Raw genomic sequence first — 25,268 nt, 5'->3', positions numbered from 1 at the left:
AACTGGACTTGGGACTTCAAATGACCCCCATTAAAAGCCTGCCTGCATCCCCATTCACTGACTGTTGTGCTGTGGGTCTCCTGGACAAACATGGCAGGATCCTCTTGATCTCCAGGAGAATAAAAGAGCAGCTCTTTTAGAATGGGTTCTGGCTCCATTCAGGTTTAGAGAGCTGAGACTAAAATCACACATGAATAAAAGAGGGAACCCAAGAAAACAAGTCAGCGTGAAAGAGGAGCAGATTTTAAAACTCCTCACCATTTCCACCTCCAGGAGTGAAGCCTCCCGGGACCCAAGAGGCTCCAGCTGGCAGAGCTCTCATTCATTTCTCCACCACCTCGCTAACCTGAGCTGGAGCATCTGAGAACCAAACAGTGACCCCCTTCATTCCAGAGCCGACTCCACAAACTCTGAGCCCCCACTTTACCCACAGCCAGCAGGCCTCCTCAACACTGCATGACACACGACGACTAAACAGAAGACTGAAGCGTCTCATCAAGAGATCTGTAACAGGCGTCTGCTGTGGAGGGTCAATCTGTCCGTCCACATTCAGATCATTAACACAGCGACTCCTAAGCACCAGTAGAGCCTGCTCATCGTCCCTGGGTGGGCTTGAACCACCAGCCTCTCGGTTAACAGCCGAGCGCGCTGACCGATTGCGCCACAGAGACTCTGAGGCACCTGCTTTTCATGAAGAGTTTTCAGGCTAAATTCAGTTTGTGAGGTCCACTGCACATTTGAGGGACCATGAAGGACAGAGGAGAGTCTGACTGTCATGGTGAAAGCCTTCAGCACTAGAACTGAAACAGCCCCCACCATCTTAACCCCCCCACACCAAACAGGCTTCATCAGAAACAGACACACCTCCTAGAACATCCAGAGATCATCAGTCTGATTAATAGAACATGACAAACAATCAAGAACATGTTATTGTTTGATCAGAAGCTGAAACAATGTTTCTATGTTTGTCTGTTCTGGTCTGAATGAAAGAGGAGGTTTTCTTGGTCATGTGACGTGGATGAGAGTTCAACTAGAACTTCCTGCTTCAACAGGATTTGAGTTTGTTGGGATTTTGTCAAAGACACCAACCAAACCTCTGAGTGGTGCAGATGTCTGCTGCCTCCTCAGAGCAGACTGGAGCTCAGCCTCACTCACCTGTGGGAGCCCCAGCAGAGCCACCATGTGATGGAGTTTCAGTTTAGGATCCAAGGTCCTGGATTGAATGGTGTTTGTGTGTTTTTAGGCCTCCTGGCACCATCAATGGTAGAGCAGAGTGGTGCAGAGGAAGCGTGCTGGGCCCATAACCCAGAGGTCGATGGATCGAAACCATCCTCTGCTAGAAGAACAAAATAAAATGAACCTGCGTCTTAGAAATGTGTGTCTGTTAAAAAGAGCTTCATAAGGATTTTGTCTTCCTCCACAATCACCAACCATTGTGAGAGTTAACAACAGTCCACTTTCTGACTGAAGCAAAAGTAGACTTCAAAAGGTTCTTCTGATTCAACATAGCAGCTAAATTTCCATTTCTCCACTGATTATCTGTTAAGGTTCATGGGGGGGTGGAGCCTATCACAGCTGACATTGGTCAAGGGGCGGGGTTCATCCTGGACAGGTCACCAGTCCATCACAGGACCAACACATAGAGACAGACAACCATTCACACCTACAGTCAATTTAGAGTATCAGTCAGCCTCGTCCTCTCTTGATGTCTTTGGACTGTGGGAGGAAGCTGGAGTACCAGAGAGAACCCACGCAGGAACAGGGAGAACATGCAGACTCCACACAGAAAGATCCTGTGCTGGAGCCGGGACTGGAACCTGGAACCTTCTTGCTGTGAGGCCACAGTGCTGACCACTGTACCACCGTGCTGGATTTTCTGTAACGTCAAGTACATCTGAACTGGCACTTGACAGTGACAGCAGGAGAACAAAAATCCCAGTGTGTCATCAACATTTCCTGTCAAATCAATGATAGAAGCTGTTGAGTTTCTGGATCAGAACAAGGAGAAAGGAGCCCCAATGAAAGAGAGATGGTTCTTGATTCTGATTTTGTTCTTCACTCCTACACCAGAGAGTGAAAGTGTGGGCTGGCTGGGAGCAACTGCCTGCTTCAGAGTGGGAGGAGCCTCAGGACTTTCCAGTGAGAGCTGCAAACTTCCACCAGCGCCCAGTGCCAGCAGGTCTTCATGATGGAGCTGAGAAGAACACAACAACACCAGAGCACTGGAGAGAAGCACAACACTTCTTTGCTTCCTGGCCACTCTCATGTCTGTCTGTCCATCTGGAGCTGGGGGGAGGAGCTTCACATGTTTTTCTTTTTTAAAAAAGGGAATGTCATGACTTCCTCTGTATGTTAGAATATGAACGACTAAAAATGTTCATCTCCAGTTTAAAGTTAGAATTAAATGTGAAGTAGAAAAATCTCCCCTCTTCAATCCTGTCACTCAGTGTTGTAAACTGTTTCTGACAAATTCTACTGTTCAACAGTTCAAGTGTTTCTAATGAAGCTGAATGTTCTCCTCTACGTTCCTCAATTGGGTTTCTTTTATGTCCTCCTGAAATCAAAGACAGAATTCTAGGTACAAATAAAGACACTATCAAAGCCTCCTGATGACATCATCATCAATTCTGTCTTTGATCTGTGTCTGTCCAGCCGGTCCTGAGTGGATCCAACAGTTTCCCATGGGTGACTCTGTCATGGTCTCTCTCCTGCTGTCTCCAACTCTCAGAGTGCTTCTACTGGTTTCTCTCCATCGTCCCTGTTGCTAGGCAGAGCACTGGTGAGGACTGAGGCCAGTGATGTCATCACCTCCAGCTGAGACCTGCCAGGTGGTCCTGCTTCATTCAACTCTGCTGCCTCTGCCACTGCCCTGACTGGTGAGGCTGACAGCAGGTTCTCTCTCATCTAAACTCTCTGTTTACAATGGAGGCTGAAATCCTTGTGGTTGGTGGTTCAATCATCAGGTCTGTTGAACTCCCAGGTGCCATCACCTGCTGTCTTCCTGGTGCCAAAGTTGTGGACATTATTGAACGTCTCCAGGACTCATCGATCTCCACCCCTCAGCTCACATCCTGATTATACAGGTGTGTGTGAATGACATCACGAAGAGGCAGCCAATCATACTTCATGACCAGCTTGAGTCTCTTGCTATTTCAAATCAGAGTCTGGGTAAATTCTGTGTTTTTTCTGGCTCCATCTCTGCTCCTTCCAGAAGCAGGGAGTATTTCAGCCTCTTTCCAGTCTGCATGAATGCTGAAAGGCTTCTGTACTGTTTGGCTTTGCTGTTCCCTGCAGCTTGGACATCAGATTAGAACGAACCACACTCACTAACTCACCTGTTCTTAACCACTGAGAGCTGATTGGGTTAAACATGGAAAAACACTGACTCACTATGAGGATGTTCTCCTGCCCTGTGTGGGTGGAGCCAAGAGAGTAAAAAGACTGTGAGACCCAGAAATCAGGGCTTCTTCTCCTCCATCTTAAGGTGGTTAGACTGAAGTCTCAGCTCTGACTCTGGATCTGTTCTCTGTGTGCCAACATAAATGTGATTGGACCAGAGAAGTTGATGAGTATTTCATGAACCTTTCCACTGAGGTGGAACCATCCTGGGAAGAAGGACAGGAAATGAAAGCTTCTCAGTGTAAAGTTTTAATTAAGCTGGCCAGGAGTTGAACCTAGAAGCTTCTGATTTGTAGTCAGACACATTATCCAGTGTGCCACTACCCCTGAGATCAGTGTAGTGTGTTCATGTGTACTTGATTTTACAGAAAATTGAAAAATTCTGATGGCATTTTCAGGGGACAAAATGGTGCGATGGTTCGTGCTGTTGCCTCACAGCAAGAAGGTTCTGGGTTTGCATGTTCTCCCTGTTCCTGTGTGGGTTCTCTCTGGTACTCCAGCTTCCTCCCACAGTCCAAAGACATCAAGAGGGGACGAGGCTGATTGATACTCTAAATTGACTGTAGGTGTGACTGTGAGAGTGAATGGTTGTCTGTCTCTATGTGTTTGTCCTGTGATGGACTGGTGACCTGTCCAGGGTGAACCCCGCCTCTCATCCATTGTCAGCTGTGATAGGCTCCACCCCCCATGAACCACTGCAGATAATCAGTATAGAAATGGACATTTAGCTGCTATGTTGAATCAGAAAAACATTTTGAAGTAAACTTTTGCTTCAGTCAGAAAGGAGACTGTTGTTAACTCACAATGGTTGGTGATTCTGCAGTAAGATCAATTTGTTTTCCACCCCTTTTTTATCAGATTCACATTTCTAAACTAACAGGTTTATTTTTCTCCTTTCTTTGAGCAGAGGATGGTTTTGATCCATCAGCCTCTGGTTCTGGTCCCAGCTCTCTTCCTCTGCTCCTCTCTGCTTGACCATCTATTGAACAAGTCTTGATTTAGGAGAGCAGGATTGAGACAAGAACAGGAATGTGAGAGTTGAAGGTTCACAATTTGGCTCTGAAGCCTCAGCAGGTAAAGATTCATCTTTTATTTCAGAGGTGATTTGAAGAATCCATTGTTGCTGAACTGTTGATGCTTCAATTTCTGGACGTTCACCGGTGGAATGTTTGTGGGTCAGAGGTGAAAAGAGGACAAGTGCACCTGTTGTGTGTGATGGGGCACCAGCATGGAGGAAGTTGTCAAACATTTCCAGCAAAACAGCAGGAAACTTCAAGTAAAGAATTAAAATTATTTAATTCAGTGTTTAACTCCCAGGCCTCTGGAATAAAAACAAAGGAACAACTGACCACCTCACCATGACTTCACACTGATAACCAGGAGGTAACCTGGTAGTCAGAGCAGCGGTGCTCAGGTCTGTGGACTCAGAGGAGGGTTCTTCTTCTGGTCCTGGCTTTGAAGACATCAGCAGCCTTGTTGGAGTCAACTGGGATGTTCCTCTCAATAGACAGCAGCATTAAATCAGAGAGCCTGTCTGCTCCATGGCTCCTCCTGAGCTGGTCCTGGATCAGCTTCAGTTTGGAGAGTCACTGTTGCACTGGAGCAGAGGTCACTGGCAGTGCTGCATATACTGGGAGGAGCCTGTGGCTCTGGGTACACTGTGCCCATGTTGTTGGCTTGAAGGCAGCTCAGCGTTACTGCACTTTGTTGTTTTGGAGAGTTCAAGATGAGGAGAACACCTCAAGTTCAGGACATTTTCCTCCCACAGTGATAAAAGCAGCCAACACCTCCAGCACAGAGAGGCTGGGAGAGACCTGCCACACCTCTCCAGTGACCTGGGACATGATGGCAGTGGTGGGATTTGAACCAACACCTCCTCAGAGACTGGAGTCTAAATCCAGCACCTTAGACCGCTCAGCCACACTACCTCACTGAATTGTTCACTGAGTTGGTCTGCTAAAGAATTGTTGAACAGGAAGTAACAATGATTTCAAACTTATTCTGAAGGGTGACCCCTTCCCTCCCGTGGTCACAGGAAGTGACGACAGCACCGCTTGAAGAAGCCGGGAAAGAAATGGAAAAGGACTCAATTTAAACAGAGCCTTCCTATCTCAGCAGCCATGCTAGCAAACCCCCTTTTGTCTGGTTTGGACAGACAGACAGACAGACAAACAGACAGACAGACTACTTTATTAATCCCTTTTGGACGTTCTGCGAGGGAAATTGCACTCTCCTCAACATACATTCACAGCACTGTTACCATAGATTAGAATAAAAATAGCAAAGAAGAGAAAACAAAGACTATATATATATATGTGTGCATATATACATGTGCGTGTGCCTCTGTGTACCTGGATGGTTATGTATATGTGCATAGTGACAGGAATAATCATAATATTAATTGTTCTTAATTGTTATTATAACAATAATAATAATTATAACAATAATAATGATGATGATATAATATAATAATGATGATGATGATGTAATATGATAAAATATATAATAGTTATAATAATAATAATAATAGCAGTAGTAACAAGAATTATATAATAATACTAATAATAAATAAAATAATAATAATAATAATAATAATAATAATAATAATAATAATAATAATAATAATGTACGGGGCGCAGTGGATAGCACTGTGGCCTCACAGCAAGAAGGTTCCGGGTTCGAGTCCCGGCTCGGGCACGGGATCTTTCTGTGTGGAGTTTGCATGTTCTCCCCGTGTCTGTGTGGGTTCTTTCCGGGTACTCCTGCTTCCTCCCACTGTCCAAAGACATGGACATTCGGGGACTAGGCTAATTGGATTATCTAAATTGACCGTAGGTATGAATGTGAGTGTGAATGGTTGTTCGTCTCTGTATGTTGGCCCTGCGATGGACTGGCGACCTGTCCAGGGTGAACCCCGCCTCTCGCCCGTTGACGCTGGGATAGGCTCCAGCCCCCCACGACCCTTAATGTGTAGGAATAAGCGGAAAGATGATGATGGATGGATAATAATGTACAGTCTCTTATATTGCACGAGTGTCCGGTTGTTATCGGGGCAAGTTAATGGTGCTCAGCCCTCTCCTACAGTCCTTCTGTTGGCCCTCCCCCCCTCCAGTGAGGAGTTTAACAGTTTAATGGCTCGGGGGATGAAGGAGTTCTTCAGTCTGGTTGTTGTTTAGTGACTGTGGATGAACACACAGGAGAAGTTGAGCATGAATCTGTGTTCCTGTTCACTTGAATACATGCAGGAGTAGCAGGTGGAAATACAACTGTTTATTTTTGTTCTGATTTCAGAACTGTTGACACAACGGTGTCAGATTAAAGCATCTCCACCTTCCAGATGCTGGTCTCCTTCTGGGGTCCTGACTGACCTCCATCTTGTGTTCTGGATCCACCTGAACCCAGCAGCTCCAGATCCCTTAATTCCTTACAGGGATAGAAAATGGCTGCTGGATGGAAGTCCCCCAACTGTGGCTGTTCTGAAACTCTTCTCCTCAGTCACTCCTGAGTTGACACTGAGATGGAAACTCTGAGTATCAGGTTCAGAACAGCTGATCTCAGTTGGTCCAATCAGCTGTGAGTACGTTCACCTTGAGTGTCACAAGTGCACAACCATGACAAAATGACATCATCAATGGAGCCCCGATACCACGAGTCACCATGACAACCAAGAACAAAATAACAAGTTACTTTGAAACAAGACCTTCATATATTTATGATGACATCACCAATATGAGCCTTCCCAGTCTGTCAGGGGGTAGAATTCAGTCAACACCAATGACATCAGAGTCAGAGTTTAGAGATCAAAGACAGACATTAAAGTCTCTCTGATAAAACAAAAATATAGTGCAGTACACTGGAAAAGAATATTGCAGTATATTAAATATGATGTTTCCATGGAGGGGCAGTTTGACATTTTTATTTTGGATGCATTTATATTTTAGAATCAGAAAGGCAGTTACAATGACATCATCAAGACAAAACCTGGTGTTACAAAGGTGAGGGGAACAATTTTAACAGTCAATCCAAAATTTAGGCCTGAAGTTAGAAAATAATATTCGCTAGCTAGCAATGTTAGCTAGTTAACGTTAGCAAGCTGGTGATATTTAGCACCATCAACTAGTTACAACAAGGTCAACAGCTGTTATGATGATGGTCACATGATTTAACCTTCCTCCTGTGGGACCTGTTTTAGGATTTAAATGCATCAAAGAACCACATCAATTTGTTTATTGTATCAAGGATTTTTGACTTTGTCAGGAACCTCTAGTTCAAAAAAATAAAAGAAAAATGTTTTTCACTGAATTATAAAATCATAAGGATTGGTTTAGACCCAGTTATCAAAATAAGATGACAAAGCAACAATCAGAGCCAAACCTGAAGTCAGAAGTGCACTGTCAGCAACACTGCCAGCAGCTCCTCTCCCAGTCATGGGAGCTTCAGGGACTCTCATCAGCCTCGTTCTCCCATCGACCTACACAACAACACAACAAAGACCATCCTTGATGTGTCTGCATAGACTGCATTTGTGTTGTGGACCCACATCCACCAAGAGTGCAACAGCATCCTCCTCAGCAGCCCTGCCTCAACACCAACCAGAACAGCCACAGCCACAACCCCACTCAGGATCTGGTTCCAGAAGAAAGAGGGTCAGGACTGCCCAAGCAGTCAGGACAGCAGGACAAATGGATTGTGCTTCAACTGCAGGAAACATCTCTGGAAAGAACACTCAGAAGTGTCACACATGCATCTAAACACAAACAATCAATCAATCAATCAATATTTCCATGGATAAGGAAGCCTAACAAGGTCACCAAGAGATAGAAACAACTTGGAGGATAGAAAATTGTTTTAGTTTATTTGACAGCTGATTGAAGACGTGGGTCAAAACTGACCGTTACCATGGAGATGGGAACAGAAAGCTGACACAAGAGGAAGGTTCCAGCTCTGAAAAAGGAGTTTGATCAAAATCTTGAACTGCCAGTAGAAATATCCTTTTGTTTGTTGACCTTTGTTGACAGAAGTCACTTTAGCTTGGCAGTGAAAAGAACGGCTGCTAGCTTGACAAAGAACTGCACAAACCAGGTTCAAGCTGGACTTTGGACCCTGGTATCTGCAACGACTCCATCAACTCCTAATCTAGCAGCTCTGCTGGGTCCAACTATTTTACAGAACATTTGACAGACCTGTGGAGCAGTGAGGACACACATGAGTTGATCACATGATCTACTGAAGCGCCATTTTACCTGCCACTGAGGTCAACAACATGAGTTGGAGATGGGAATCTTGAACTGAACCTGGTATCACAGCGACACCTGCTGCTGCAAAATGGAACAGCAACATTGAACCAAGTACAGGATTTGAGGGAGACTGATGGTCTCTGTTTGGGTTTTTCAAAAACAAGGAGGGCGTGGCTTCAAGCTGGATTCTCAGAGACTATTTCCCCAACCTCTACATTGGAATCTACACTGTCATCCAGTCATGTGACTCAAGACATCAGTCACATGACTGAAGTCATCCAGTCATGTCAGTGATGTCACTCTGTCATTGCCATCACATTATAGAAAAGAACCCAGACTCCACATTTATGGGGCAGTTTTGGTCTTTAAAGACTTCACAGTTCCAGGTGATTTAGTCTGGCTCAAGATCTTCAGATCAACCCAGGACAGAAGGCTATGACTCCATTGGATTGTATCGTTGGAGCATTCAGAGATCTGGTGGATCTCAGTAGGAGCTGTATTTATCCACTGAATGATCCTGGTCAATGTGATCCTGCTCCTCCATCTCTAAGGCTGACAGAGCAGGAGGACCTGACTGAGAAGAAAGCTGCCCTTGAGCAGCTTCAGTCTCTGTGTGACAACACACAGGCAGAAAACCAGAATTTGAGGGAACAAGTTTCTACCCTTGAACGTGAGAATAAAAGAGCAATCCAGGAGCTCCAGAACCTCACTGCTGTGGTGGCCAACCTCCAAACGGTCCAGGACAAGAACCAGACTCAGATAGAAGATCTGAACGCAACAGTCCACAGTCTTCAGTGTGAGGGGAGGAGGGTTGATGGAGAGAACAATGAGCTCAGAAAAGAACTGACCCAGGTTCAGTCTCTGAGGGAGAGTGAACAGGTGGAGATGAAATGTCTTGAGGAAGACCTGACTGAGAAGAAAAGTGCACTTGATCAGCTTCAGTCTCTGTGTGACAAGAGATGGACAGAAAACCAGAATTTGTGGGGACAGGTTTCTAGTCTTGGACAAGAGAAGATTATTGCATATCAGCTGGTAGAGAACATGTCTGCCATGGTGGGCAACCTTGAATCTGTGAGGGAGGAGAACCAGACTCAGATCAGAGACCTGAACACACAAGTCCACAATCTTCAGCTTGAGGTGAAGATGGTTTACAAGGAGAAGTGTGACCTCAAGTGTGAGCTCAGCTCCATCCAGGCAGAGATGAACAAAATGAGACAAGAACTCACTGAGAAGAAGACGACTCTTGAACAGCTGAGATCCCAGAGTGAGGAGAGAGAGGCAGAAAATGGATGTTTGAGGAGACGAGTTTCTACTGCATCTAAGGAGACAGAGACCTTCACTGCTGAGTTGGCCCACCTTGAATCAAGGAAGGACCAGGACCCCACAAAGACTGGCAGTCTGAACGGTGAAGTTCAGAGTCTTCTATGTGCAGTGAGAAAAAAAAAGAAGAAAAGGAGCAGTGCTCAGAGGGAAATCCTGGGAAATTTTCATGATTTAAAAAGTTGTTTGAAAGAGGAAAATCATGACCTTCAAGTGAAGGTCCAGCAAACTTCTGAAGAGCAAGCAGACTCTCCCCTACGTCCAGCCAGAGAAGAGCAAGCAGACTCTCCCCTACGTCCAGCCAGAGAAGAGCAAACAGACTCTCCCCTACGTCCAGTCAGAGAAGAGCAAGCAGACGCTCTCATATGTTCTTCTGCAGAGGAGCGACGGGATTCTGCTGCATGTCCTGTGACTGAAGAGCAGAATGATGGGGGCACCCTGGAGACTGGACCTGCTAAGGGTCAAACCAGAGGTCTACTGAGCCGTGTGACATCTGGTGTAGAAGATGCTCTGTTTATGTTCATAGTTTCTTCTTTGTCTGCTTTTCCTCAACTTTGTTTTCTTTGTTTGTTATATATGATGAGACCTTGATCACCACAGCAGTTGATCCCAGCTTGATTAGCTGAGTGCTTTGCAGTCTAAAGCACTTTAGTGATACCTGTGGGGTCCCTTATCCTCCCTGACCACAGGGATTCAGCCTCACTGAAGGAGAGTGAACCTTCCAGGTTGCAGCTCCTAGAATCTGGAACGCTCTCCCACTGGACATGAGGACGCTGTGGACACCTTTAGAAAGAAGCTAAAGACCCATTTGTTTAGTAATATTATTGTTCATGATGGAATTGTCCCTCTGTACCTGCCCACACAGATCAAGAGGTCAAATGATTCCCTGTTTAAAACAGCTCTTCATCACATGGATGTGCATCCCAACAGTCAGAGCTCACAGACGCTCCTATTCCCTCCAGTGTGAGGCACTAGGAGTGACTGATGAGGGTTAGGGGGGTCAGGTTAGTCCAGATAGTGGGTCTGTATGAGGATGTTAGGGAGGGATAAGGTAGTGGCAGAGTTCAGGCTGTAGTTGTGCTCCAACAGTTGAGACAGGGCAGGACAAAAAATGACACCCTGATGGCGTTAGGAGTGATTCTTACAAGAACCAATCAATAAAAGTGGGTGGTGACCTGCACATGTGACGCTTGTGTTGATGATTACTGGGTCTCCTCCATGCTCATTTATCATGAATGAATCCCTCTGAGTAAAACACCTGAGTTGTTTCACAAAATGTGTGTGTGTGTGTGTGTGTGTGTGTGTGTGTGTGTGTGTGTGTGTGTGTGGGCAATATGTGTTATGGTTGTTATGGAGTTTAAGGTTATTATCTCTGTTTCTTGTGTCTTTGTCTTTGTCGTCCTCCCCTTCGTCCGTCCTGGATTTTTTACCTTGGTTGCAGGAAGCGTGTGACCTCAACTCCTTTTTCTGTGTTGCTGAACGTAGAGCCTTGCTTCATTGTGCTCGCTAAAGTGTGATCCTCCCTGCTAATTCCTTATTTCATTGACTAATTACCCACCAAAAATTAATACCTAATTGCTTTATTTGGCTGAAGTTTAAAAGACCATCATTCTGGTAGCAACAGTCTTTCTGCCTTGTAAACACGCTAAGCTAACGATGGCTTCTCCCTCTTGTTCTCCTCTCTCCTGCTCAGAGTGCCACATGTTTTGTTCCTCCTCTGCCTCCTTTAGTGATACTGATAAGTGTGTTAAATGTAGTTTTTTGTTGTGTTGGAGGTGAGGCTTAGCGATGTTGAATTGGACCTGCAGCGGCTCTGCACCAAAGCTGCGAGAGCTAGCCAGCCCTCATTAGCTGGTGCAGACCACCTTAGCTTAGCTCCTAGCTTAGGCCCAACTAGCGCTCCCCCAGCAGCTCCCAAGCATCTGGGAGAGCGCCAAGAAAAGTTGGGCCTAAGCTAGGATGTGCTTGCTCATGAAGAATAGTTGGGTGTAAATTCATTTAAGGAGTGTGGAACTGGACCTGTTCTACTTGTAAAGTGTTACTGTTGTTATTTGTTGCTTTACAGGGTGATGACTTGACTTCATTGCAGCTTTGACCTGAGCAGGTGTTCATCCACATCTCAGTAACAGGGGACACTTTATCACAGCAGTGGACAAACATCAGCATTCATCACCCAGCAGCTCCTCTGATCAACAGAACAAGTTAAAGTATTCTGGAGAATGAGGGCATCGATCCCTCTACCTCTCACATGCTAAGCGAGCACTCTACCATTTGAGCTAATTCCCCTGTTAAGGAGCATAGCAGATAATGGAGGTTGACCTTCATCATGGTTGAATGAGCGTCATCAGTTGAAGCTTCTCTGGTTGACCAATGTAATGGAGACCAAGGGTTCCATGACATGAATGATTAATTGAAGGTAGCATTTGTCTTGGTATTAACAGTTTATGTAAATTAGAGGCACACACACATGTTACATGTACCGTAAATGATCAATTTGTAGCCCGGGCGTTTAAAAGAGACCAGGGGCCCGTTTCACAAAGCAGGTTTAGAGTGCTGCTCAGTAAAGTTGCCATGACTTGAGATTCTCTTCCTGCTGGGTCCATTTCAACATTCTTATCCTTCCTATCACTGGAGATAAAGTAGCAGTCAGGGCTGTAGGGTAGGGTTTTCTATGGAGTTTTTCCTCAGTCGATGTGAGGGTCTAAGGGCAGAGGATGTTGTTATGATGCCATGTGAAGCCCTTTGAGACAAACTGTTGGTGAAAACGGGCTCTACAAATAAAATTGCCTTGCCTTGCCTTGCCTTGTACTTGATTAGTACTGCATATAGTACACATCAGTCACTGCCATTACACAGTGGAATGGTAGTTGAAGTACTGTTTAGCAGCAAGCTGAAAACTGTTGTGGTCTTTGACAGTTCTCTTGTTTCTGAATGAAAATCCTGTGAAGGAGAATCATGGAGACATCCTAAAAATGGCTGAGGTCTCTGAGCTGCAGCAGGTCTGAGCTGCTTTTGATGCCCAGATGATGAGGAGGCAGTGAATGGTGGGTTTGGTGGAGCTGGAAAAAGGCTGCAGGTGGTGAGGGGTCTGCTGGTGTCAGGACTTCCTCTCCAGGTCTGAGGGCTCCCCCCTGCAGTTCCCACAAACACCACAACAGTCCTGGAACCCCTGCAGATGGTGGAGGACCATGATGACCCCGATGCACCATCAGGCCATCAAAAACCAGTCCTGATGGTCAAAAAGGTCCCTCCACTCATCCAGGCTCAACTCTAGAAGAAGCTTCTGGAACAGATGAGCAAACACTCTCAAATATAAATCCTGATGTAAACACACTGGCAAACCAACGTTTCCCACAATGTTGATTTTTACAATTTCCTTCAATGTTTGAAAAACATCAAAGTGGACAGAAGCCCAGATGGTCCAAACCTGTTTCTTGTCTCCTGCCATTGTGGAGAGCCTCTGTTCTGTCCTGCTGCTGTCCAGTTGTCTCTACTGAGCTCCTCTGCTGGTTCCACCTTGAAGAGGGTCTGAGCTAAAACTGAACCTTGGGGAACTTCAACCTTTGATCTCAGAGTTTTGTGTTTGATCTTAGAAGTCTTTGTTCTCTCAATGTCAAGTGTTTTATTCTTTTTGCTGTTTTCCCCACACTTGAAGGAGAGTTGTACCAATCAAGAACATCAGGCAGGAATGCACTCCAAACCAAACTGCTTTTTCTCGTTTTTATTTTTTCTTCATTTTTTCATCCACACCTACTGATCTTGGATCTGCTGCCCGTTCCTGCCTGGTAAAAGAAGGAACCAGCATCTGGTTCTCCAGGCTGAATGAACTCCAGGACGTTGGCCAGCTGGCACCAGGCGCTGACCCAGGTCCTGCACGGGAGATACTGTCAGTTCTGTTCTGCCCTGCTCACAACCACAGGCTGGTGTTGAGGCCTGCAGCAACCAGGGCCCCAGTCACCAAGAGTATAAAGGCTGGACATTGTGGCAGTGGGAGGAGTCAAAATGAAGACAGACCAATGTGAGCAGGACGTTCCTGGAGAAGTCAGAAGAACTTGACCATGTTTCCTACAGTACCCAGGAGGCCTGGTAGTTGTTGAAGGAAGCTCCAAAAGCAAGAGCAGACAGCAGGACATCAAAAGAAAAGATCCAGACATAATCCTCCTCTGAGTCCACAGACCTGAGCACCGCTGCTCTGACTACCAGGTTACCTCCTGGTTATCAGGGTGAAGTCAATAAAATAATTAATAATAATAATAAAAGAAGAAATAAATAATACTAAATCAAGGCCTATTTAATAAATGGTGGTGCAGAGGAAGCGTGCTGGGACCAGAACCCAGAGGTTGATGGATCAAAACTGTCCTCTGGTAAAAGAAAGTAGTTTTTTTTTTAAATGTGAATCTGTTAAAAAGAGGTGGAAATCAGAATTCAAACCATTGGGAGAGTTAATAACATTCTACTTTTCCACTGAAGCAAAAGTAGACTTCAGAAGGTTTTAGTGATTCAACATAGCAGCTAAGTTTCCATTTCTATACTGATTGTCTGCAATGGTTCGTGGGGGTGGAGTCTATCACAGCTGACATCAGGTGAGGAGGGGGTTCACCCTTGATGGGTCGCCAGTCCATCCCAGGACCAACACACACAGACAGACAACCATTCACACTCACAGTCATTTAGAGTGTCCAGGTAACCACTACCCTCTTGATGTCTTTGGACTGTGGGAGGAAGCTGGAGTACCAGAAAGAACCACCACAGAGACAGGGAGAACCTGCAGGAGGGGTGGAGATCGATGAGTCCTGGAGACGTTCAATAATGTCCACAAATTTGGCACCAGGAAGACAGCAGGTGATGGCACCTGGGAGTTCAACAGACCTGATGATTGAACCACCAATCACAAGGATTTCAGCCTCCATTGTAAACAGAGAGTTTAGATGAGAGAGAACCTGCTGTCAGCCTCACCAGTCAGGGCAGTGGCAGAGGCAGCAGAGTTGAATGAAGCAGGACCACCTGGCACGTCTCAGCTGGAGGTGATGACATCACTGGCCTCAGTCCTCACCAGTGCTCTGCCTAGCAACAGGGACGATGGGGAGAAACCAGTAGAAGCGCTCTGAGAATTGGAGACAGCAGGAGGAGAGAGACCATGACAGAGTCACCCATGGGAAACTGTTGGATCCACTCAGGACAGGCTGCTCCAGAGGTGGAGGCACCTGTACAGGGTGCTGGCACAGGTCTGGAAAGTCTTAAAAAAATGTGTGTGAAAGTATGGAAAACTTTTCTCTGGTAGGAGAATTTTAGAGGCACTCAAAGGCACATAATCTTGTGGAATCTCTTTCAATACTCCAGTGGTGTTTAAGTGGTGACAATATGGGTTAGTGACTGGGAGGGTGTGTGTGTGTGTGTGTGTGTGTGTGTGTGTGTGTGTGTGTGTGTGTGTCTGTGTCTGTGTTTGTTTGTGTGTTTATATGCAAATCTTTCCATGGAACAACGTTTTTTATTTGAAGCAAGAGCCTCCAGATCAAAGTCAGAATTGATGATGATGTCATCAGGGGGCTTTTATTGTTTATTTATTTGTACCTAGAATTCTGTCTTTGATCTCAGGAGGACATGAAAGAAACTCAACTTTAAAAAGTATATGAGAGCATTCAGCTTGGTTAGAAAACATTTTGACTGTTGAACAGCAGAGTTTGTTAGAAACAGTTTACAACGCTTTGAATTAAATTGAAGACACAAAAACCTTCTACACTTAAATCCTGTCTCTAACTTCAAACTGGGGATGAACATTTTTATAAGCAATCTGTCTCTATGTGTTGGCCCTGCCATGGACTGGTGACCTGTCCAGGATAAACCCCGCCCCTCACCTGAAGGCTGCTGGGATAGGCTCCACCCCCCACGAACCATTGCAGATCATCAATAACCAAAGCTACTAAGGAGGATTACAGTTTGTCCTTGCAGGAGTCAGTGACTTAATAGAGTCTAACAAAGGGTTGGACCTGAATGAGACAGTCACCCTTCAACATGGGGCCATGGCAGAGTGAACCAAGAACACTACAATGAGGGTGAGAGTGGAGCCATGATGGATTCACAGTTCGTCACCTCCACCATCATGTGGACCACCTGATCACCTCTCCCTCAACCTCTAAATAACTCATTCCTTGACCGGGAATCGAACCCAGGCTGCGGCGGTGAGAGCGCCAAATCCTAGCCACTAGACCATCAGGGACCACACTGAGCTCTCCAACAACAGAGACTATAGACAATGACTCAAGAACACAGGACTCTGTGGTCTCAGCTTGAGATGCAGAGGGTCCACCAAGACCACCAGACACCTCAGCCCCCTAAAGACAGTCCACCCCCAGGATCCTGCCCCCCTCTGCTCCAACTCAGCCCTCCATTCATAACATGACTTTCGCTACGTCCGAACTGCCAAGTACCAACCTACGTCCTCCTGCTACGACCTAAACATGGCGGCACCACTCAGACACCCGAGAAGATTGGTGGTGAAGCACAACCTCTGCTGGCAGAGCACAGATACCGCAATTAGGTAGACAGCACCAACGAAAGCCCCACCTGCTGGCCTGACTGTGGTACTGCACTCCACTCTGAACACACCCTTCACTCATTCTCTATTATTAAGCACGTTAACGCACCTGTACAGGTGTGTTCACATTATATACATATTATATATTTATGCTTGGCCGTTTTTGATGAACTTGGGCGGTACTCTGGTGCAGGGATGAGGTCATGGAGCTGATCTGGGAGCAGTCCTGATGTTAAATGCTGTGATGAAGGACAGTGTGGAGGAAAAATGAGTCAAATTTAAATTGTCAACAGTTCAACGTTGTTGGCAGGACTCCAACCTGAGCAGGGAGACCCCAATGGATTTCTAGTCCATCGCCTTCACCACTCGGCCACAACGACCACATTCACACACTTTTGTAGGAGACTGAAATTAGACAATGAAAGTTCATGTCAGCACAGTCAAATATTTTTTGGCCTCTCTCAAAGACAAACTATTTGTGTGTGTGTGTGTGTGTGTGTGTGTGTGTGTGTGTGTGTGTGTGTGTGTCAGTGTTGTGACTGAGCAGTGAAGAAGACGACCTTCTGACTCCATTTTCTTTGTTGCTCTTCTATCAGTTCCTCAGTTTCACTCATCAAGTGAAGCAGCTTTGACAGGTTTACTTCTCTGTGTGTTCACAACTTTGGTCTTTAAACTCCTGACAAACTCACCACGTCACACATTTGGTGAATTAAAGCAACAAATAATGACATCATGATGATTCAGGTTAGGGGGGCACGGCCTGGACGAAGAGTGGCCGTCTAGCAGAGTTGCTGGTTCAGTTCTCACTTCAGCTGGTGACCATGTTGAAGTGTCCTTGAGCAAGACACTGAGCCCCTCATTGCTCCTGATCACCAGCATCCAAGACCAACAAGCTTCTGATTGGCTCTGATTCTCTGAGCCAAAGTCCAACACAGGAAACAGAAACTCTTGAGTTTGTCTCACTTTTTTTTTAAAGAAACTCAGCACAGGACAGTGATAGGAGGCTTGTTTCCTTGATGTGGGCTTCACCTCCACTGCTGTCCACATTTAAATGCTGGCTGATGCTGGTCCCCTGTTGAAACCTGGACCAGACCAGGGACCTTCAGACCTTCAGTCTAACGCTGTTCCAGCATTGGATGAAAGAGACTGGTGCTCTCATCTTCTTCAACACTGACTTGTTCTACCAGGACAAGAGAATCTGAGCTTGGATGTCATTTAGCAGTCAAAGGCTTGTTAAACTGGTCAACATCAGCTGGTGTTCACTCTGATGATGTAGCGATGGTCTGGATTCTTCCTTCTGGAGCACCAAGCTGCTGGGAAGAAGCCTGATGATGTCAGAGTTGTGTTCAGTGGCTCCTGCTGGGTCCATTTCTGACAAATGGGCTCCAAAGAGTTCAGCTGTTTCAAAGGCTCAGAGAAAGCAGCACATCATGGTGGTTAGGAGACGAGGTGGCCGAGTGGTTAAGGTGATGGACTGCTGATCCATTGAGCTCTGCAGGCGTGGGTTCCAATCCCATCCTCGTCGTAGGAGACTTTGGTTTCTGCTCCTAGATTCTGGAACGACTCTGAACTGTGAGGCTTTCCAAGAGGAGATCCTGCAGCACCAGAGAGCTGCAGTTCCAGGACCCCACAGCACCACCTACTGAATTGGATGATAAAATGCAGTTCTGGAACTTTTGTTTTTTGGTGACAGCGCCACCTATCGAATTAGATGATAGCAAAATACTACTTTCTAACTGTAGTATTAAAGGTTTATTCCACCAAAATACTACTTCCTGTCCTTTAGTTTCTAACTATAGTATAAAAGGTTTATTCCAATCCCAACAAAATACTTTCTAATTTATAGTTTTAAAGGTTTGTTCCACCAAAATACTTTCTAATTTATAGTTTTAAAGGTTCGTTCCACCAAAATACTTTCTAATTTATAGTTTTAAAGGTTCGTTCCACCAAAATACTGCTTTCTGTCCAACTTCTCAGTTTTAAAGGTTCCTTCAGTTGAGGGCTCCTGGTTCTGTGTGAGGGGTTGAGGGTCGATATGGGATGATGAGGAAGATTTCATGTCACGATGGTCCTGCTAAAGGAACTGAGAGTCATGATATCAAACAATGTCACCAAAATACGCTTGAACTCTTAAAATGGCAATAAAATCTACGGAATCATTTTAGCACAAACACTTTTATAGTGTTTTTGTGAGCATCATTTTTCACACATTATAACATAAACTTTAAAAAGGGTCCATTCACTAACACTCTTACTTGAAGGTAGTCACTGATATCAGTAAACAGCTGATAAAGATTTGTGTTCATGTTTTAATTCTCTACTCTGACCTGTGCTGAGACACTGGACCAGAGAGGAAGACCTGCTCAGCCTCCTGCATGGACCAGTTCTGCAGCTCAGTGATGACGACGAGGGATTCAGCATTGAGTTCATTTTAAACTTTTTGGAGGAAACACCTGTAAATTAACCAGCAGTTACTGGTGATGCTTCACAGTTTCCAAGCTCAAACAGCCTCCTGCTTGTTGGACTCACAATTTCCAAAAAATGGAGACATCAAAAGTCAAATCATGTTTTTGTTTGGTTTTGTTTTTTACTGGAGGAAAACTTCAAATTGTGATGATGTGTCTGACTTAGAAACTGAACCCCCAAAAATCAAAAAGTCTCCTTCTTCTGTGCCGTGATCTCAGAGCTGATCATGATTGATCTCATCAATAATCCTTGGCAGCCGACCAGTCACACACAGCCCCCCCCCCCCACACACACACTGAGACATGCAGCAGCTCACAGTAACTGCCTCAGTCACACAGCAGATAGACTCCTTTCTATAACAAGATAAGCAGTAGAAATGGATGGAAGTGATGATGAACTGATGAACAGGTGATTTGTCCAAAAGTCAACATCAGATTCATTTCCAATCTGTGGAAGCAGTTTCATCTTGAGGTTCCAGGTAAGAACAGCCAGCTGTGGGCTGACACACATCTCTTCAGGAGCACTTCTATGCTCCAAACTTGCCAGGTTGAATTGTGTCTGTATTCTGAGGGCAGCAGGAGGACGGAGGAGTGAGGACACACACTTTTGGAACTGAGAGCAGCTGTGTGTGGGATTTCCCCAGCAAAGATAAAACCAGCTCCTTCATGCTGGCTATGAAGGCTCACAGTCACACTGACCCAGCTACAAATACTTTGATATGCAACAGACTGGTTTCTCTTCTGGTAGTTTGTTATCAACTGTTGTCACATTTATGGATCAATTTAGCTGATAAGATGAAGGCTCCAAAGGACCAGCTGGAGATGCCGGGGATTGAACCCGGGGCCTCATACATGCAAAGCATGCGCTCTACCACTGAGCTACATCCCCTCTGTCAGAGTCACTGTTTAACTGATGCAGCAAACACAAACACAGACACAACATTTTTATTCTTCATTTTAGGGATAAAAAGGAAGTCAGCCTGTGATCTCAAAGGCTCTGTGATCTCAGTAGTTTCACTGTGATGTCAGCCCACACAGCCTTAGACCACAGAGGCAAGTCAGGCTCCAGGAAGCTGAGGCTGCTCCGTTCTCAGTCCAGTCCAGAGTGAAGGTTTTCCTCTCAGAAGCTTTCCAATCCAGCCCAGATCCTCTCTGACTAGCAGGAGTCTTTGACCAGGAAATGAGAATTATATTGAACATCTGCTCATCCTCAGAATGAAGTAAAAGTATTTGTGTTCCTAAAATAATCTCCAGATGCTAAGATCAGTTATTAACATTGATTGACAGCTCTAAACTGAGCCACCATCACTATACAGTTGCAACTGAAATATTTAGAAATATTTCAAGGAAGCAGCAGGCCCTCATCCGCCCCGGTCCACCCGACTGTGTCCCCTGAGACAGATGACAGCTCACTTCTGGCAGAGGCAGTTAGGTTGAGGACCGTTGCTGATGTCATCAACTGATGTCTCCATCACCAAAGGTGACAGACAGGATGGTCATGGACATAAAACAGAGGTCGAAGAATGAGAAAGAATGGTTGTCCTGACTGAAGTTTAGCTTGAGCTTTTTAATTTGTTACTAAAGAAAGTATTGGTACAAGTAAAGGCAGGCGAACTTTCCACAAATATTCAGAATTGACTTTGACAACCAAAACATGAACCAAGACGACAAAATAGTGAACATGAAAAAGGAACCAGTCCCACCTTCTTGTGTGTTCCTGCTGAAGTAAATGTTTATGAAGATTTGTTGTGTTCTTTTTCCAACGGTCCAGCCAGCATTGCAGGTCTCAGGAGAAGGAGCCACTTCAGCAGGATCTGTGGGACAAATCCCCCCACGGTGAGACCTGTCTAGCTCCCTGCAGCTCTGCAAGTGTTACCAACTCTTCATTCCAGCTGTTTGGTTGAATCCCATTTTTTCACCTTTGAACCTTTTGAACACTGATGAGGAGGTGAGGCTGGAGGCAAAACCACAACCTCACGTCATCTCACAGGATGAACCAAAATGCCAGACACTTCCTGTCACTGCTCCAGCACCACCTGTCTCCCCTCCATGTCTTTACCATCTGTGCAGCTTCCTGCTGTCCCTGGACCCTCACAGGTGATCGCTCCACCTGGAGCCTCACAGATGGGTTCTAACCTCCCAATACCTGCAGCCCAGCCTCGACCCACTCAGACACAGTCACCCGTTCAAGCTGGGCCTGGTACCACACTCCAGTACAGACAGAGAGAAAGAAGACACACGGGATCCTTTGAAGAAAATGCAGTAAAGACAGGAAGCCCCATCACATTGTCAGTGTTTCAGTGACTGGCATTGAGAAGAGACTGAGACAAAGTCAGTTATGAATGGAGGGCTGAGTTGGAGCAGAGGGGGACAGGATCCTTGGGGTGGACTGTCTTTAGGAGGCTGAGGTGTCTGGTGGTCTTGGTGGACCCTCTGCATCTCAAGCTGAGACAACAGAGTCCTGTGTTCTTGAGTCATTGTCTATAGTCTCTGTTGTTGGAGAGCTCAGTGTGGTCCCTGGTGGTCTAGTGGCTAGGATTCGGCGCTTTCACCGCCGCAGCCCGCGTTCGATTCCCGGTCAGGGAATGAGTTATTTAGAGGTTGAGGGAGAGGTGATCAGGTGGTCCACATGATGGTGGAGGTGATGAACTGTGAATCCATCATGGCTCCACTCTCACCCCCATTGTAGTGTTCTTGGTTCACTCTGCCATGGCCCCATGTTGAAGGGTGACTGTCTCATTCAGGTTCAACCCTTAGTTAGACTCTATTAAGTCACTGACTCCCAAACTCTGTAATCCTCCTTAGTAGCTTTGGTTCCTTGCAGCACAGAAAGTCTGTTCACTGATGTAGGAACTGAAAATCTTAGAGCTCCGGTCCTTCGTTCCTTCCTCCACTGAGCAGAAGAAACACAGAATAGTGGGCAGTTCCTCCTACAGTTCTCAGAAAGTCTGAGGGCACCAAAGAAAGGAGGGAAATGCAATCAATGTTGAATTATTTTACATTTCTTATATTTGATCAAAGATAGAACTTAATAAGCGTCCATCAACCTGCAGGACAAACTCCTTCACTGTGTGGGAGGTTCAGAGTCCCTGGTTTGATTGCAGCTTTGACCTGAGCAGGTGTTCATCCACATCTCAGTAACAGGGGACACTTTATCACACCAGTGGACAAACATCAGCATTCATCACCCAGCAGCTCCTCTGATCAACAGAACAAGCTGAAGTAATCTGGAGAATGAGGGCATCGATCCCTCTACCTCCCACATGCTAAGCTAGCACTCTACCATTGGAGCTCAGTCCCCTTTTGAGCTTCCATTTGAGTTTTCTGTTCCCATCTCTATGGTAACGGTCAGTTTTGACCCACATCTTCAATCAGCTGTAAAATTCACTAAAAACAATTTTCTATCATCCAAGTTGTTTCCATCTCTTGGTTTCCTTGTTAGGCTTCCTTATCCATGGAAATATTGATTTGAATATTTTGTTGTGGGCCTCTGGACCTTTTTTTAGTCAGTAAAACCTCAATTTCAATTAAAAAAATGATAAAATGAACCTTTGGGTTTGGCATAAAAGTCTTTTTTTCAGCAACAGAACTTTAATATAAACACTAAATGAAAAGCAGAACAGGCCAGAACACAAACTCTGCTCTGCCGTCCTTCCTGGTGACTGGGCATGGACTGCTGGAAGGGGCATTTTCCTCAGAAAGGGACAAGACGTTCATCCACTCTCACCTCTGGCCCTGGGTTGAATGTTGGTGCAAGGAGCTGCACCCATCTTTCCCAGACATCCCCAATGGGGGCAAGCTTGTCAGTTCTTGCTCCGGTGTCTCTGTCGTCAAATCTGAGGACTCTTGATGTTCGTTGAAAGTTCTGAAGTGGCCTTGTGGCCCGGAAAATATTTCTGCCTGTCGATGCGTCCCAGAGACGATCAGTGGCCTCACTGCAGGATCTGAACACTCCAGGAAGAAGAAGAACACCAATAGAAGCATCCAGGTGTCCCTCATCAATGTCTTTCCACTTGTCACCATGGACTTTTTTTCCTTTGAGGTTTGTCACAGCAATGCTGACTCTTTGTAGTGACAGTGGCATGAACAGAACCATCAACCATAAACAGCTCCAAACATGTCTTGATGTCACTGCCTCTCGTCACAGCAAACCTTGTGATTCCAGGGCTCATTTTGATGACATCAGCAGCAGCTGCCCTGCCATGTACATCAGGAGACACTGAGCTCCAGCCAATGTTCCCTCTAGTTTTTCATGTGTCTGGTTATCCTCACAAGCTCCCTGAGCTCACTGAGGACCACTGTGAGCACTGAAACTGGGAGACGGTTCCACAGGAGGGGAGCCTGATAGCTGAAGGCTCTGGCTCCATTCTACTTCTAGAACTCTCGGAACCAACAGTAACCCTGCATCCTGGGAGCGAAGGGTTCTAGCTGGATAATAGGGGACTAGGAGCTCTGTCAGGTAGGAAGGAGCCTGACTGTTGAGGACTTTGATGGTAGAAGGAGAATTGAGAATTCTATTCTGAATGTGACAGGGAGCCATGCAGAGAAGCCAGTACAGGAGAGACATGGTCTCTTCTACTAGTTCTAGTCAGGTAGCAGCGTTCTGGACCAGCTGGAGAGTTTTCAGGACCCACTTCTTCTTTTGGTCACAGGTTTGAAGATACCTGTGGAAGTGAAAGGAAAGGCTGCGAGAGACCTGCCACACCTCTCCAGTGACATGATGGCAGTGGTGGGATTTGAACCCACACCTCCTCAGAGACTGGAACCTTAATCCAGCGCCTTAGACCGCTCGGCCACACTACCTCACTGTACTGCTCTCTGAGTTGGTCTGCTAAAGGCATGTTGAAGAGGAAGTAACAATGATATCAAACTTATTCTGAAGGGGGACTCCTTCCCTCCACGGTCACAGGAAGTGACGACAGCGCTGCTAGAGGCAGGAAAGAAATGGTAAAAGGACTCAGTTTGTACAGAGCCTTTCTACCTCAGCAGCACTCGAGGAGCTGAACAATGTCCTCTCATTCACACACACTCACACACTGATGCTGAAGGCTGCCATGCAAGGAGCCAACCTACTCATCAGAAGTATTTAGGGGTTCAGTCTCTTACTCAAGGACACTTTGACATGGTCACTGGAGAAAGTGAGGATCAAACCAGCCACCCTTTGGTTGCCAGACGGCCACGCTACTCCTGAGTCATGTGACCTGGATAAGATGGTGAACTACAGCTGATCGCCATGCTAGCAAACCCCCTTTTGTTTGGTTTGGTTGTTGTTTAGTGACTGTGGATGAATACACAGGAGAAGTTGAGCATAAATTTGTGTTCCCTGTTCACTTGAATATATGCAGGAGTGTGAGGTGGAAATAATACTTGGAGGAGAATGAGAGTTCAGTCTCAGCGCTATGACCTGTGCTGACACTAAAACATGTCAGCCCACAGAACAAAGATGGCAGTCCTCTGGGAAAGCAGGTACACCACACATACATGAAGAAACCCTACAGGAAACAAATATGTTGCCAGAGACTTTTACTCTGTTTTTGTTGTTTACCCAAGTACAGGATTGGAGGGAGACTGATGGTCGCTGTTTGGGTCATGTGACTGAAGTCATCCATTCATGTCAGTGATTTCACTTGGCAGGACTCTCATTACCAAATCGGCCGCTCTGCAGCACAATACACAATCATTAGCTCAGTGCTACGTGAGCCAAGAGCAGCAGGTGAGCAGACAAGCCGCGTTACCTTTTCGAAGCAAAACATCCGGCGCGGAAATGACGTCACCCGTCAGGAGCAGCGAGAGAGAGAGAGAGAGAGAGATGGGGCAGGGAGGGAATCGCCCCTCTTATGAGTGAGGGCGCCTCCGGTGGTTGGCTGTGCAATTGCCAATTAGGCATGACAGCTCACAGCTGTCTGTGCTGCCACACACCGATTCAGGCCTGGACTCCTGTCTCGCTGCCAAACTCCGCCTGACTCCGTAGAGCTGGTCAGCCTCCACTCAGTCCTCTTCATTTGGTTGGAGGTCACCATCGTTCATCCTACACACCTTTCCACCTGCCTCTTAGCCGTCTACTTGAAGCTCAGATAAATCCAGGCTAATTCATACCTGCTACTCAATATGGGCCTTAATTACTCTGCTGGAATTATCACTCTGTCTTAAGGGTTTTCTTAATTGTATTAAATCCTCTTTAATTTCCAAGAAGTCTTCCAACTCATTCATTCATGCAAGCCACTGATCCACAAGACCTCATTGATGAGCTTCAACCTGAGACTGAGTGCTTCTCGTTGGACGAGACACCCATTCAATGAGACTCATTGTCAG

General features: G+C 45.9%; 3 non-coding genes across 3 annotated transcripts; all 3 read right to left on the bottom strand.

Annotated features, from left to right (window-relative positions):
- Window positions 1–597: 597 nt before the first annotated feature.
- On the bottom strand, window positions 598–671 carry trnan-guu (transfer RNA asparagine (anticodon GUU)). The gene has a single exon. It is a non-coding gene; the product is annotated as a tRNA-Asn (tRNA).
- A 19,102-nt stretch (window positions 672–19,773) lies between these two features.
- On the bottom strand, window positions 19,774–19,845 carry trnaa-ugc (transfer RNA alanine (anticodon UGC)). Its single transcript has one exon. It is a non-coding gene; the product is annotated as a tRNA-Ala (tRNA).
- Window positions 19,846–23,677: 3,832 nt separating this feature from the next.
- On the bottom strand, window positions 23,678–23,759 carry trnal-aag (transfer RNA leucine (anticodon AAG)). The gene has a single exon. It is a non-coding gene; the product is annotated as a tRNA-Leu (tRNA).
- Window positions 23,760–25,268: the final 1,509 nt, after the last annotated feature.

Source organism: Aulostomus chinensis, chromosome 1 (genome assembly GCF_037954235.1).
Source record: "Aulostomus chinensis isolate RoL2024-O1b breed Wild chromosome 1, RoL_Achi_v1.0, whole genome shotgun sequence".
In the NCBI taxonomy this organism is placed as follows: domain Eukaryota; kingdom Metazoa; phylum Chordata; class Actinopteri; order Syngnathiformes; family Aulostomidae; genus Aulostomus; species Aulostomus chinensis.
Note: the sequence above shows the minus strand (reverse complement) of the source record. Positions and strands in the feature narration are given on the sequence as shown.